Source organism: Bidens hawaiensis, unplaced genomic scaffold (assembly GCF_021521415.1).
Source record: "Bidens hawaiensis isolate Kalapana, Puna unplaced genomic scaffold, B.hawaiensis_p1.1 tig00053284_1, whole genome shotgun sequence".
In the NCBI taxonomy this organism is placed as follows: Eukaryota; Viridiplantae; Streptophyta; class Magnoliopsida; order Asterales; family Asteraceae; genus Bidens; species Bidens hawaiensis.
Window position 1 is genome coordinate 41,996 of NW_027499606.1, and position 13,872 is coordinate 55,867.

The following is a 13,872-nucleotide window of genomic DNA, read 5'->3' on the forward strand; positions in this document are numbered from 1 at the left end:
TTAGGATTGCAGGTTGATCAAAAGAAGGATGGGATGTTCATTCACCAGACCAAGTATGTCCATGATGTGCTCAAACGATTCAAGATGGAGGACAGCACTCCATTCGACACTCCTATCTGCGTCAATCACAAATTGGGTGCTGAGTCAGACGGTGATGCAGATATGGACCCAACTCAGTATCGGGCTATTATAGGTTCTTTAATGTACTTAACTGCTTCTAGGCCTGATATAATGTTTGCTGTTTGTCTTTGTGCTCGTTTTCAGGCAAACCCAAAGGAATCTCACATGAAAGGTGTGAAGAGGATCTTGCGGTATCACAAGGGCAAACCGAAGCTGGGGTTGTGGTACCCGAGAGGAGGAGACTTGGAGCTAGTCGCCTACACAGACTCTGATTATGGTGGGTGCAATCAGAGTCGGAAGTCAACAACAGGAGGATGTCAGTTTCTTGGTGGCAGATTGGTGTCGTGGCAATGCAAGAAACAGACTTCGGTCGCAATTTCAACCTGTGAAGCAGAATACATGGCAGCATCCAACTGCTGCTCCCAGGTTCTTTGGATTCAACAACAGTTGCGCGACTATGGTCTGAATTTCTTACTTACTCCTATTTGCATTGATAACACAGCTGCTATCTCAGTAACTAACAATCCCGTGAAACATAGTAAAACTAAACATATTGACATATGTCATCATTTCATACGGGATTGTGCTGAGAAGAAACTGATAGTGCTTGAAAAGGTGGATACGCTTGATAATTTCGCTGATCTATATACTAAAGCGTTTGATAAAACAAGATTTCAAAACCTTATCGAGCTAAATGGGATGATCAATCCCGAGTAACCATGCTTTTCTTGTAATATTTAAATAAAAAAAAAAGGGTCACTTTCGCTTAAAAATATGTCGGTTACATCAGTTTGAAGGACTTGTCTTCGGATATGTTTTGGTCCTCATTTTCTACTTGTAGATTTTGAGGATAGCCATTAACCAGATTACTGATTGTGACCGGGGCGGTTTATGATGAGTTTTCATTCTTTCGCTTAAAATTAGTCGATCGTACTTAGTTATAAGGACACATACTAGTATGTGGTCGGTCCAGCTAATCCATTGGATCTTCGGGATAGCCGTTTACCTGAAGACTTTGTTTTGGTCGGGGCGATTAATGTTAAAATTTTGAAAAAAAAAAAAAATGGGAAATGAAATTATTTTTCAAGTCTACTACTTCGTAAGAAGTACGTTTGCTATGTTAAACGGAAAATTGATCCAACCTTGGAAAATGATAGATATACTAACTTTGTGTGCTTAACTGGTGAGGTTATTAGGCTTAAAAGGCTTTAGGACAGTCATTGTATGTCAAGGTAACTTTTTATGGTGCGTAAAAGTAGACGTGATACAAACTAAATTTACTTGATTTTACGTGGAAACTCCTTAAGAGTTTTGCTTGTCTTCATTTTTATCTTTCCAAGTGATAGGCAGAAAAGCAATTACCCAGTCATACACGAGCCCATGGGTGGTCTGATTCCCGTGAAGATAGCGTTTCAAGAAACTGCAGTGATCCAGATTCGGGACTTGCAGTTATTTACTACTCTGAAGTCTATGTAAATTTGTGAGTTAAAAAAAAAAAAAAATTTGTGAATATTGAAACATTCTAGAGATGAAAGTGTCAAGATTTCTCAATATTAGAGTAAGAAGAAGAACGGGAAACAAATGAAGAGTACTTACAACTTAATCAGACACTATGGGTCGAGGTCAATTCGGGGTGACTTGGGGAAAGCCAAATACGCTTTGAGGAGAGATAGGAGGCATCAATATTTCTGAGTTGTTGCCCACTTAAATTTTGAGGCATAACTTAACCTAACTCGTGTCACAGACACGATGAAAACCATCTTAAGTTATTTACATGCTTACAACCTGTCTCCTTATGTCATAATACAGCTAAACACGGATCTATGTGACAGTCACATACTTAGTATGATTCCTGTTCGGATCTTTTCTAAAACGTAGCAGTCCCTATCCAGACTGAAATTTGATCCCTTATACTTAAATTGTTTAAAGTTTTCTTTTTCTGTAGTTGTATTTGTTTATAACGGGTTACTTGGACTTGACCGTGTCATTTAGTTCTTAAAGGAAAGTTTTATAACTTAATTGGAAAACTGTTAAACTTATAAGGTTAAATTTTGTAAATATATAGGCGATGTTGTTGAACAGGCGAAGTTGTGGATAACTTCGCCTAGGCGAAGTTATCCGTAACTTCGCATGTATAACTTCGCCCCCTATATAAGGATTTTCAAGAGTCAAACAGTTCATTATTCTAAATATCAGCGAACTTATCCTCCGTTTACACAGCGAACTTATATACTGATCCTACTTGTTTTCTTTCTTCGATCTCAAACCGATTTAAAGGTGTGTTAGGGTTATATATCTTATACTCGATGTTCGATGTTGTTAATCCTAGGTTGTTACGACACCCGGTTAACGACCTCGGACGTTCGAAACCTATACCCGATTTCAAAACTTGTTTTACGTGTTCATGAGTAAACTGGTCGTTTAGTTATCCTTAATATCATGTGTTTTAGCCTCCTCAATCGTCAAAGTTAATCGAAACACCAGTTTTACGGATGTCGATTAACCTTACTGTCGCCGTTTCAGATTCAGGCGAAGTTAAGGTTTAGGCGAAGTTATCCGTAACTTCGACTGGAGCTTAAATTCGCCTGAGGCGAAGTTATCCGTAACTTCGCCTGATGCTCAACTTCGCCTGAAGCTTAAATTCGCCTGAGGCGATGTTGTGGTGAGGCGAACTTAAAGATGAAGCGAAGTTGTTCCCAACTTCGCCCCAACTTTAACTTCGCCTGGAACCTTTTTAACTTAATAATTTTTAGACGAACTTAAAGCTGAAGCGAAGTTGTTCCCAACTTCGCCTATACAGTCTTTATCACAACTTCGCTCATGGTAATAAGCGAACTTGTGTTATGCTTTAATGTTTATCTAACTTGGTTCGTTTGTTGCAGATATGGCTGCTGTTTCCGGTGCTGGAGGTGCTGGAGGAGATGACGGAGGTGACAATCAGAGACAATTCTTTCCGGGCCACAACATGTACATTACCTTAGACCCGGAAGCGAGCGGGGTAGAAGACTACCGTGAGATCATTTCTTTCCTCATTCGCTCGAGGATATTTCATGCAATCACGACGACTCTGCCGATATCCTTACCCAATATCGAGGATTTCTGGCAGACGGTGGAGTATGATTGTCGTGTTGAGCCCCCGGTCATGAGAGCAACAGTCAACAACCAGGAAGTTCAGTTCTCGTCTGAACAGATACGGGTGGCGTTACGCTTTGGAGAGGAGACTCGGGACGACCCGACTGACTTTGTAGCTCCGTTTCGTGATGGAGCGTTTCTGCGAATGGGCTATTCTGGTCCATTGGGCGATACCCAGAGACGGAAGGGGTTCCTGCTCGATCAGTGGCGCTTCCTCATGCACGTCATGATTATGTGTATGTCTGGGAGGAAGGCGGGCACTGATGGTATGGGTGCGACCATGCAGTCAGCAATGACTGCTCTGACTTATAGCAAACGTTATAGTTTTAGTCAGATGGTCTTTTACGAGATCGACAGACAGAGGAGGGCGATAGCTCGGGAGCGGTTCATTATGTATCCAAGATTCATCCAGATGATCTTGAACCATGTGGCTCCGAATTTGCCTCAACGACGCCCGATAAGATACGTGGAGAGTGTGAGCAAGCGTATCTTTGCTCAATGTCGCACTTCCAGTGCGAGGAGCAAGCCTGAACTGCGTCCAAGGCATACTCCACTCTTTGGGTTCTTAATAAACCCGGGGTATGTTTCTGCTGCTGGGGACGAGTTCAGAGATCCTCACGACAGGCGGGAGCACCTCAAGCTGTACCTGCTGCGCCTGTTGTGCCGGCTGAAGAGGATGTAGACCTTGATGCTGCATTTGGTGGCCAAGGTTTCCTCGACATGGATCGTTTTGATCCACATGAAGAAGTGCAGGTCTCTGCTGCACAGGTGAGGGAAGTGATTGTGACTAGAGCAGCTACGACGGTGGCTGACTCCGATCTTGACGATGTTATGAATGAGGCAAGGAGGATGTTGGTGACTAGAGAGAGGACGTTGAGGAAGAGAAAGAGGACGGTGGATGATAGTGAGTCAGAGGAAGAAGAGGAGGACATACACAAGTTGATCAGACGTTCGAGACGTGAAAGGACAGGAGCTGGTATGGGAGCTGGAGAGACTTCACGTGTTATACGTTTTGCTCCATCCGCACTCTCAGGTATGTCAATCGTTCCTACTTCTGTACAGGTTACAAGCGCCGCAGATGTTCCTGGGGTGGCTACATCAGCCGTCGGCATCCCATCCACTACACTACAGACGACGACTCCGGAGATTGTGTCGTTACCACCTCCAACGCTTACTCCTTCAGAGGTGGTGGCACAATTTGTAGAGTCGACGGTCGTCGCAACTGCAGGGTTGTCGGTCACGATACCACCTGCGGTTACGTCCACAACTGCTTCTGAAGTCCCAGTTGCATTCGAAATCCCTGCTGAGTATACTCCAGATACATCTAATATGAGATTTGATTTCGATGCAACCATCTCAGACTCGGAGAGAATAGCTGCACTTGAGCGGGTCGTGGCAGAGCAATCAAGGATCAACTTTATCCAGACCTAGGCTATTCAACGCCTTGTAGCAGAAAATCAACTACAGTCGTCCCTCCTGGTTGAGCATGGGAGGATTATAGATGCTATGAAGGCGTTCTTGGCATCTCAGGGGGAGACAGGCTGTAGAGGCGACGAGTTAAGGACTAAGAAGAGAAACGACAGAGACGATGATCCCAATGCACCGAAAGGTGCAGGTGGTGAGTTGCCAAGAACTACTCAAGCTCTTGGGACTTCCACAGCTCAGGGGGAGTCTGCAGGTGCAGTTGGTGGTGATGAGGTGGTGATGGTTGATGATGAAGATGATGTGATTGATGCGTTGAGAGAGTTAGATGATGATATGCTAGATGATGATGTGTTTGATGATGATGTGCTGCCGTGTGAGGAGATTGAGAAGATTGGTGCACAGATTGTGATTGAAGATGGGATAGAAGAGGGGGAGATAGTAGAAGAAGACGTTGAACACGAGATCCCAGATGTTGAGAAAGCCGACATGGGTACTGAGATGGATGAGACTGAGTGGGAGGAGCAGCCTAGGTGGAAGGAAGGCTGTGCTCATTGGTTTATTAAGACCAAGAAGCCTGCTGTTCCAGCCATGTTCAAGAAGAGTTATAACATCAAAGGCTATGCAGAGTCGAAGAAGGGAATTATCTGTTGGATATATGATGAACAGATAAAGTTGTTTGTGGTGAAGCGTTATGATGGTATTCAATACTTCAAAAGAACCCTGAGATCTCTCAATACGTTGCCGGAATGTGAGGTGAAGGATTTGGCCAGGTTGGGCCTGATAAATAGAAGTGACGACAACATGGCAAGAGTGATTGGGAAGATCGTGTGGAAAGAAAGCATAAAAGAGAAGAAGTTTGAATTATTAAAGCCACAGAAGGGAAAGCTCGTGGAGGATACTGAAAGGGGAATGAGAGCAGATGGCAAGCCATGGATGGTGATGAAGTACAAACCGATCCGATGCATCAAGGAGGTTCCAATGAAGACTATGCCTCAAGATGTGTTGAAGAATCTTAAATGGTGGTATGTTGATTGCCAGACTGCTGAAGCCTTGATGGAAGACGAAGACGAACAAGAAGTGCTGAGGGTGTATGATCCGATGCATCTTGTTAACTTATCGAAAGCTGATCTGCAAGTGTTGAATGAAAAGAAGATATTCTATATTCCTGCTTGGAAGGACGAAGCGAGGAAATATCAGCGAGTAGTCACGGTATGTGTTAGAGAAGGAGTGCATGCGTGAAGATACAGGATTACAAGACAAGAGCTTAAAGATCAAGATATGAAGCTACTGCCAAGGGGGAGTCTGTTGGTGCATAAATGTCAGTAGTTCATAGTCTAGTGTCTGTAATCGAGTCTGTATTGTTATTTATGTTTTTGTTTAAAGCGAAGTTGTTAACAAGTTCGCCTAGGCGAACTTGTTGAACAAGCGAAGTTATGGACAACTTCGCCTGAACATATCAGGCGAAGTTGTCGTGTATATAAATACAAGCTTACGGCTTGGTTTGTGGTGGTTGTTCAAGTTAGTCGTTTTGAGTCGATCGAGTTGATGAGAGTCTGTATTAGTGATTCATATCACGTGTGGACGGTTATCAATATAACGTCTTCGTTTATCGTATCGTGTTTGTTTGATTTGCGTTCTATACTCGTAACGATCTACGCAGGGATTCCGCACCTGAGTAGACCGCGATATCTCGTGCGATCCGTCCAGGGAACCTACAAAAGTCTATATATAGTAAATTTAGGGAACACAATTAGGGATTTCAAGAATGTAATTGATAATTGATATTTACTTAATTTGGTAATAATAAATATAGTAAATTTAAAGAATGTAATTAGGGATTTTTGTATAATAACCGAATGCTAAATATAGTCAATTTAGAGAATGTAATTAGGGATTTATTTATAACAAAATAATAACTCATAACTCGTATCAATTAAATTATATTATAATTCATGTTTACGAAATTAGACACATTAAGTTGACTTTGAATTCAAATTGAAATCCTTAAAAAGTTGTTAGGTGAGTTAGTATTTTTAGGACCTTTTCTAACAACTATTAGTTGTTAGAAATAAATAATTCATGTATTTAGAACTGTATTAGTTTAAATAATTCATGTATTTAGGTGAAATTTTATTTAATGCTTCGATACATAGAAACATCTATATTTAGGGAAATTGTATTTAGACATTTCCCTAACCAAATACAATTTCACGACACCTAACAACTATTTTAATTAGGTGGAATTTGTTTAAATTTGTTTAAATTGATTATAAATACATGAAATAGATTCACAATAATAATTTGTTTATGTTTATTATTTTAAAAATTGTATTTAGACCTATCCCTAATTAAATTTTGACCAATCTATTTCCCTAATTAAAATAGTTGTTAGGTGGCAACATTAAATAATTACATAAGAAATTTCAATTGTATTTAGACTTTATTGAACCAATAAAAAAGTATTTGTTCAAATAATTCATGTTTACAAAATTAGACAAATTAAGTTGACTTTGAATTCAAATTGAAATCCTTAAAAAGTTGTTAGGTTCTAGTAATGATATGAATAAAAAAAATCAAATACTGTAATTGAAATTTGGAATCAATTACACATTAAACATAGGAAACATATCAATTAACAATATCAATTAACATTAACAATTAAGCATTCAACATAATAACCTAAGAATGTAAAATACTAACCTAGGTTAACAATTTAAAATATATGTTAAAAAAAATTAACATATAATGTAATTGAAAATTGGAATCAATAAAACATTAACAATTTATCATAGGAAACATATCAGTTAACAATATCAAATAACATTAAGAATTAAGATTAAGAATTAAACATTAAACATACTAACCTAAGAATGTAAAATACTAACATAGGTTAATATCTAAATGTAATCTAAAATACAAATAAACAAAATTTAACAGATACAATTAACATTAAGAATTAAGATTAAGAATTAAACATTAAACATACTAACCATAAAAACTTCGATTGAGGGGAAAAAACCATCGATGTGAAGATACGATTAACAATCGTCATGGATCTACTGAAATCGTTTCCCGGATCTAATCAAATCAATCGTTATTATCAAATAATGGACCATTCCTTTTATCGTCGATGGCCCTTATTTTGCCGAACTCCGGTGTCGATTTTATATGAAGGATATAGTGAAATCATTATCCGGTTGATATCCAATAATGGCCGCTTGAATGGGGGTTTTCGTTGATTAGGTTAAAAGGTTGAGTATGAAGGAAAGCGTGTATTGTTGAAACAATTGAAAGTTGGAAACCGGGTTTTGGTTAAATGCATACATTAACTATTTTATTTATTAGTAGTTGAATTTATTTCTGATTTATTTAATTGGTAATGAAAATAGAGAAGTGTAAGATATATTTGGAAAGAAAGGCAATTGTCTAATAGAAAAGGGTCATGTGGAGGCAATCTCATTTGTTTTAATAGTATAGTAGGATGAGTTATATTATACCATTTAGTTGTATGTTGTTGTCTAACAAATTAACTTGAATATATGTATATGTTTATTTTTGAAAAGGTCCATCATGACGAATATTTTATTTTAATGATTCTTTTATATGATTATCGGAATTTAATATTTTACCATAAATCACTAACCAATTATTAGTTACCAAATAGAAACAATTGGATTTTTGACATAAATGCCCTTCTAATTAATTTAAAGAAAAAATGAAAAGAAATGTTTTGATTGGTTAAAATTATTTCTTGCATTTCTCTTAATAAAATTATTTTTCTCTAGAACTTAAACCTAAATATATATATATATATATAGAGAGAGAGAGAGAGAGAGGAAGGTTAGAATAAGAAGTAGATCTATCCTAAGAAGTGTTTTTGACCCTTAGATCTAGTTTTCCATGTAAGGGCATGATTGTAAACAAACATTTTATTTTAATTAACCAAAAATAAATTAATTAAGTAAAATAAATATCAAATTAAATGTAATCGGCAGTTATAATCTCTTTATCTATAATCTAGGAATAATATCAATCATAATATTTGCTATAAATAATCCATTAACGAATTTCAGAGCAAGTTTCATTCGATTTCCAGAAAAAATTCACCATGAGTAACTTCAACGACGTAGATGAACTAGGTAAATATATACATCCTAAGTTGTTCGTCGATAGGTTATCAGAATCAATATTCATAGTGTTTTTGTTTTCTATTATTGGTTGTTGATTTTAGTCATATTGGAAGCGTGTTTTGATGACTCTATATACATCATTGTTTACTCAATATTCATCATCGTGTTTTTTCTCAATATACATCACGATGACTCTATGTGTGGGTTTTTTTTTCAGATTAGTATTCATAGTGTTTTTGTGTTGTATTACTAGATGTTGTTATACTCATATTCGAAGTGTGTTTTATTTACTCAATATAAAGAGAAGATGTTTTAGTACTTCAGTCCGGGTGTTTACGTGTCCGTTTCCATATTGATTGGGTTGCTGTGTTTTAGTATGTAGTTTTTTATTGTTTCATTGAATAATATGAAGGTGAGATGACTAGAACATGATTTGATAGGCTTGTTGTGTTATATTTAATGAATTTTGAATTGATCTGCTTGTCGTGTTATATTATACTCATTTGCCTAATTATTAACTTGTGTGTTTTTTTGTTGGTCAAAGTCTTGTAACCTTTAGTCATCAAACTGATTAGTTTTTCATGTGTTTAAATAACAAAAATATACAATAGTTTGGCGGGGGTGAGTACATATTATATTGTTATTTGTTGTATATCTTTTCTTACGTTACATCGTTCTTATAGATCCACCTGTATACAAGGATGTTGGTATACAATATATATCTCCCAATTCTGGTAGGAAGAAATACACACCAGTTGTGTCTGCGTCAATCAAACCTAACGAAGGTATGCCTTTTGACACTATTGAAGCGGCAGAGGCATTCTATCGAAGGTACGCTTTAGCCGGCACTTATGGTATTAGGAAATCAACCCAATGGGTGGAAAATAATGTTGTTTGTTTGAAGTACTTTGTTTGCACTAAAGAGGGAACAAGAACCGTTAAAGAAGTTAACACAATAGCTGAAGATTTCAAAGGGAAAAAACAGCGTAGGAATGGTTCTCAAAGAACCAATTGTGATGCACAATTAAGGCTAACATTAACGGATAAAGGCAAGTATAGGGTGAAATATTTTGGTGAAGCACACAATCATCCAATTGTTGATGACGATGACATCCATTTCATAACTGTTGCTCGTGAGCTAACATTCACACACAAAAAGATGTTAGACGATCTTGCTAACATTAACATCGGTCCAGTTAAAGCTTTCAACATAATGAGGACCATGTATGGCGGTTTCGATAAAGTTGACGCAACAAAGTCTGATTGCAAAAACTATAAAAGAAATATCAACTTATATATAGGAGACTACGATGCTGAGATGGCTGTTCAGCGCCTTATTGCGAAGAAAGATTTTTGTCCTAATTTTTCATGAGATTATTTTACTAGCCCTGACGGTGCGTTAAAGGGTTTATTTTGGGCAGACGAGCGTGCGAAGATGAATTTCTACGTTTTTGGTGATGTTGTGTCATTTGATGCAACATATCGACATAGCAAGTAATAACATAACAACACTTAATTTTTGTGTGTTATATTATTATATTTTACAAAGTGATTGGTTCTTTTTTTTGTGCAGGTACAACTTGGTTTTTGTTCCGTTTACTGGCATCGACAACCATAACAGGAATGTTACCCTTGGTGCAGCATTGCTTGGATCGGAAACCGCCGAATCATACATTTGGTTGCTGACGTTCTTTAAGAGGGATTTTGGTTATGAACCATCAGTTGTTGTAACTGAACAAGACCCGGCCATGAAACGTGCAATTGAAGACGTTTTCCCTAATTCGAGGCATAGGCTTTGCATGTGGCATATTATGGAAAAGTTGTCCGGGAAGGTATAACAAAACTATGTTTTTCGCTTATCCCTTTTTGAATGTTTATTTATATACCATTCTAACATTGTATTCTTCCAGGTTGGATCCAACCTTTGCAACACCACAGATTTTAAGACTCGGTTGTGTGATATTGTGTGGACGGACTCAGTAACACCCGAACTTTTCGAAAAGGAGTGGGCTTCAATCATGAATGATTTTCAGTTAAACGACCACGATTGGCTGAAAGATATATTTCACATTAGACAATCATGGATTCCAGCATATTATCGTGAAGAAACCATGTCTGGGCTCATGCGTACATCATCCCGATCAGAGAGCGAGAACCATTTTTTTGGCAAGTTTTGTAACCCGCGATGCACTTTGGTTGAGTTCTGTCACATTTTGATACAACCTTAGATCATCAGAGACATGAACATAGGAAGAACGATCATGACTGTAGGTACAAAAGAGCCGAAACATGGAGTAACTTTGCACTTGAGAAACAAGCTTCCGAAATCTACACACCTACCATTTTTTTTATGTCCAATTGGAAATACAAGCAGCTCTTCACAATTGCACTTCCATGAGTTACCTACCTATTGATGATTATCTGAAGTTCATTATTCGTGACTTTCTACACCTACCTGCTTCTTTTCACGAGGTATGTAGTATGACATTTTTTTGCTACTGTGTTTATGTGTTGTCACTTATTTACCTATAAATTATGCTTCTTGATAGGTTATGATTCGCAAGGAAGACGTCACTGTGTATTGCAGCTGTAAGAGGTTTGATCAATTTGGTTTACTATGTCGTCACATCTTCAAGGTGCTCCACATTTTAGACATCAGGGTATTTCCCAAGTAGTACATTAATCGTAGGTGGACCAAAGACGCTGTCTCTAACAGCCCTATGCGGTCAATTGGATTTGATGAGCCCAACATAGACAAAACTACCGACGTTTATCATGTTGTTCGAGACATAAACATTGCTCATGATCATATTATAAACAAGTTGGTTACTGATATGGAGAAGCTACAACATTACCGTGACTACACCAATCGGTACAAAGCCACCGTTGATGAGGTTACTTTTGATGCCCCTAGACCCAGTCGGTGAGACAGGTTTGCTGAACTAACCGGTGTTACCCAACCAGAGCAAATCAATATTCGTGCTCCAATTGGTGTTAGGAATAAAGGATGTGGGCTTCCAATTCGCTATAGGTCATTACGCGAGCAAGCTATAAGTCAAAGTCAACTGGATAAGCCCCCAAGGACCTGCAGAATATGCCACGAGCCAGGTCATGATGCACGTAACCATCACAAGTACCATATCAATGAGAACACTTCAGAAAACGGACCTAGCTCATCACATAATGAGACTATGGAAGAATATCCTACAATTCTATTTTTTTAATACTACCTTTTTTTAACAAAACACTTTTACATGGTTTGATAGATTTGTGTTTACTTTTTTTGAACCAGACACTGGTTATCCATATCGATGATTTGTTATTTATAGGTACTTTTACCATTTTTGGGTGTGTGTTATTTTCATAATCACAGTGGATTCATAACTGTCAAATGTATGGATGATGATTTGTTATTTTCATATAACTTTAATGCACGAATTCAATTGTCCCTCCTAAAATACACACTACCCAAACCCATTTATGCCTTTTCTGTTTTGTTATTTCTATAATTGTAGGGGAGAGGGGATTTAGTACGGTTAACTGTATCATCGATGACTTGTTGTTGTGTGTTATTTTCATACTTGTTTCACATACTTTGTTATATTCAAATACATTCGGTTGTTTATTACTTTCACTTTCTATGCCTGTAATTTTTGGACCCACCTTCCATTGTCCTTACCATATCATATCAAATACATTTGCAAATTCATTTGTAGCAACTCATATTCTTTTATAATTTCCGTCTACTAACAATACAAAACCAACAATGTGTTTTTTACAAACCACACAAGTTGGACAACCTGAGCTACAAATTACCAATCATTATTCATCAAATCATACTCAAACCATACCCGGTATTATCCATCAAAACATACTACAACCATTAAACCACCAAGACATTCAACAACATAAGTTTACAAAAACATAAAAAAGTCTACATCCATATCCATAATCATCCATCAAAACGTATTAAAACCGTTCGCTGAAAACATCACAACCAAGATAAAACAGTCTAAAAACGTTCGCGATAAACAAAACAATGACAACCTGATAAACAAAATACTTATAACCTACATCAAGTGAGTTTCAATATGTCCACCATTCTCCTCGCCGCTGTCTTCTGCATCTTTTCTTTTTCCGTTGCTGCCATTTGTTCATACTCCAACACATCGTTCACAATCACACCCTTCGACAAGTTAATTTCGCTTAGTATAATCTTGGCTACGTATTTCCTTCGAAGATCGTCAAGCTCTTCCTTTTGTTTCGGTAACACCCGACCACGTTTGTCAACTTCATCACTCAGCCCACAGTCAATATGCCACTCTTTTGTGTTTCCTCCTTTAAACGTCTCCATGTGTCTCATCACAAACACTCCACAGTCAACATAGTTGTACATAGTTTTCCACGGTACATCAACTCTTGTTATATTTGAGCTCCTCATATTTGACGCACCTTGGTGTTCTACAAATGCCAAGTATCCCGCTAGCGTCTCCCTCTGATACAATTTCGAAGAAAACGGTTATAATTCTATAATTGCAAAGTATTGAAAGACATAAAAAACACATACCATCTTCTCAGGCCACCCTTTATATCTGCTTTTAAATGACTCCCTCGTCCCCATGTTGTCTATCATATGAATATGACACGTCTTCAGGTTGAAACACATTAAGTAGAAGTGTTTAACATATATTATTGGTAACACCAACTCCACCCCATGAATGCTTTTTAACTTTTGCATACTCAGCATCTTTTCCATATTCACACTGAAATATGATACTCTCATGGACACGTCTTTCTCATAATGATCCGGTAGCTGTTTAATGCAAATAATCTGTTTATGTAGTACACGTAGCTAACATCTAATTACAAAACGTAAGCTGACTTACCAACATCACAGATGAAAAATACAGCCTATGCATTGAGTTGTGTTTCGCTCGGATGAATTCCTCATGGTTTAACATGCTAGCCCACGCCGACATCACTGATACATGCACCCACACATCCGGACGCAGCGTTTCCATAAAGACACGTCTAATGCTAACGCCTTTGTCCGTGCTAAATACGA

General features: G+C 37.7%; 1 pseudogene; it reads left to right on the forward strand.

Annotated features, from left to right (window-relative positions):
* Positions 1-9,594: 9,594 nt before the first annotated feature.
* LOC143600073 (protein FAR1-RELATED SEQUENCE 5-like) lies at positions 9,595-11,734 on the forward strand (annotated as a pseudogene).
* Positions 11,735-13,872: the final 2,138 nt, after the last annotated feature.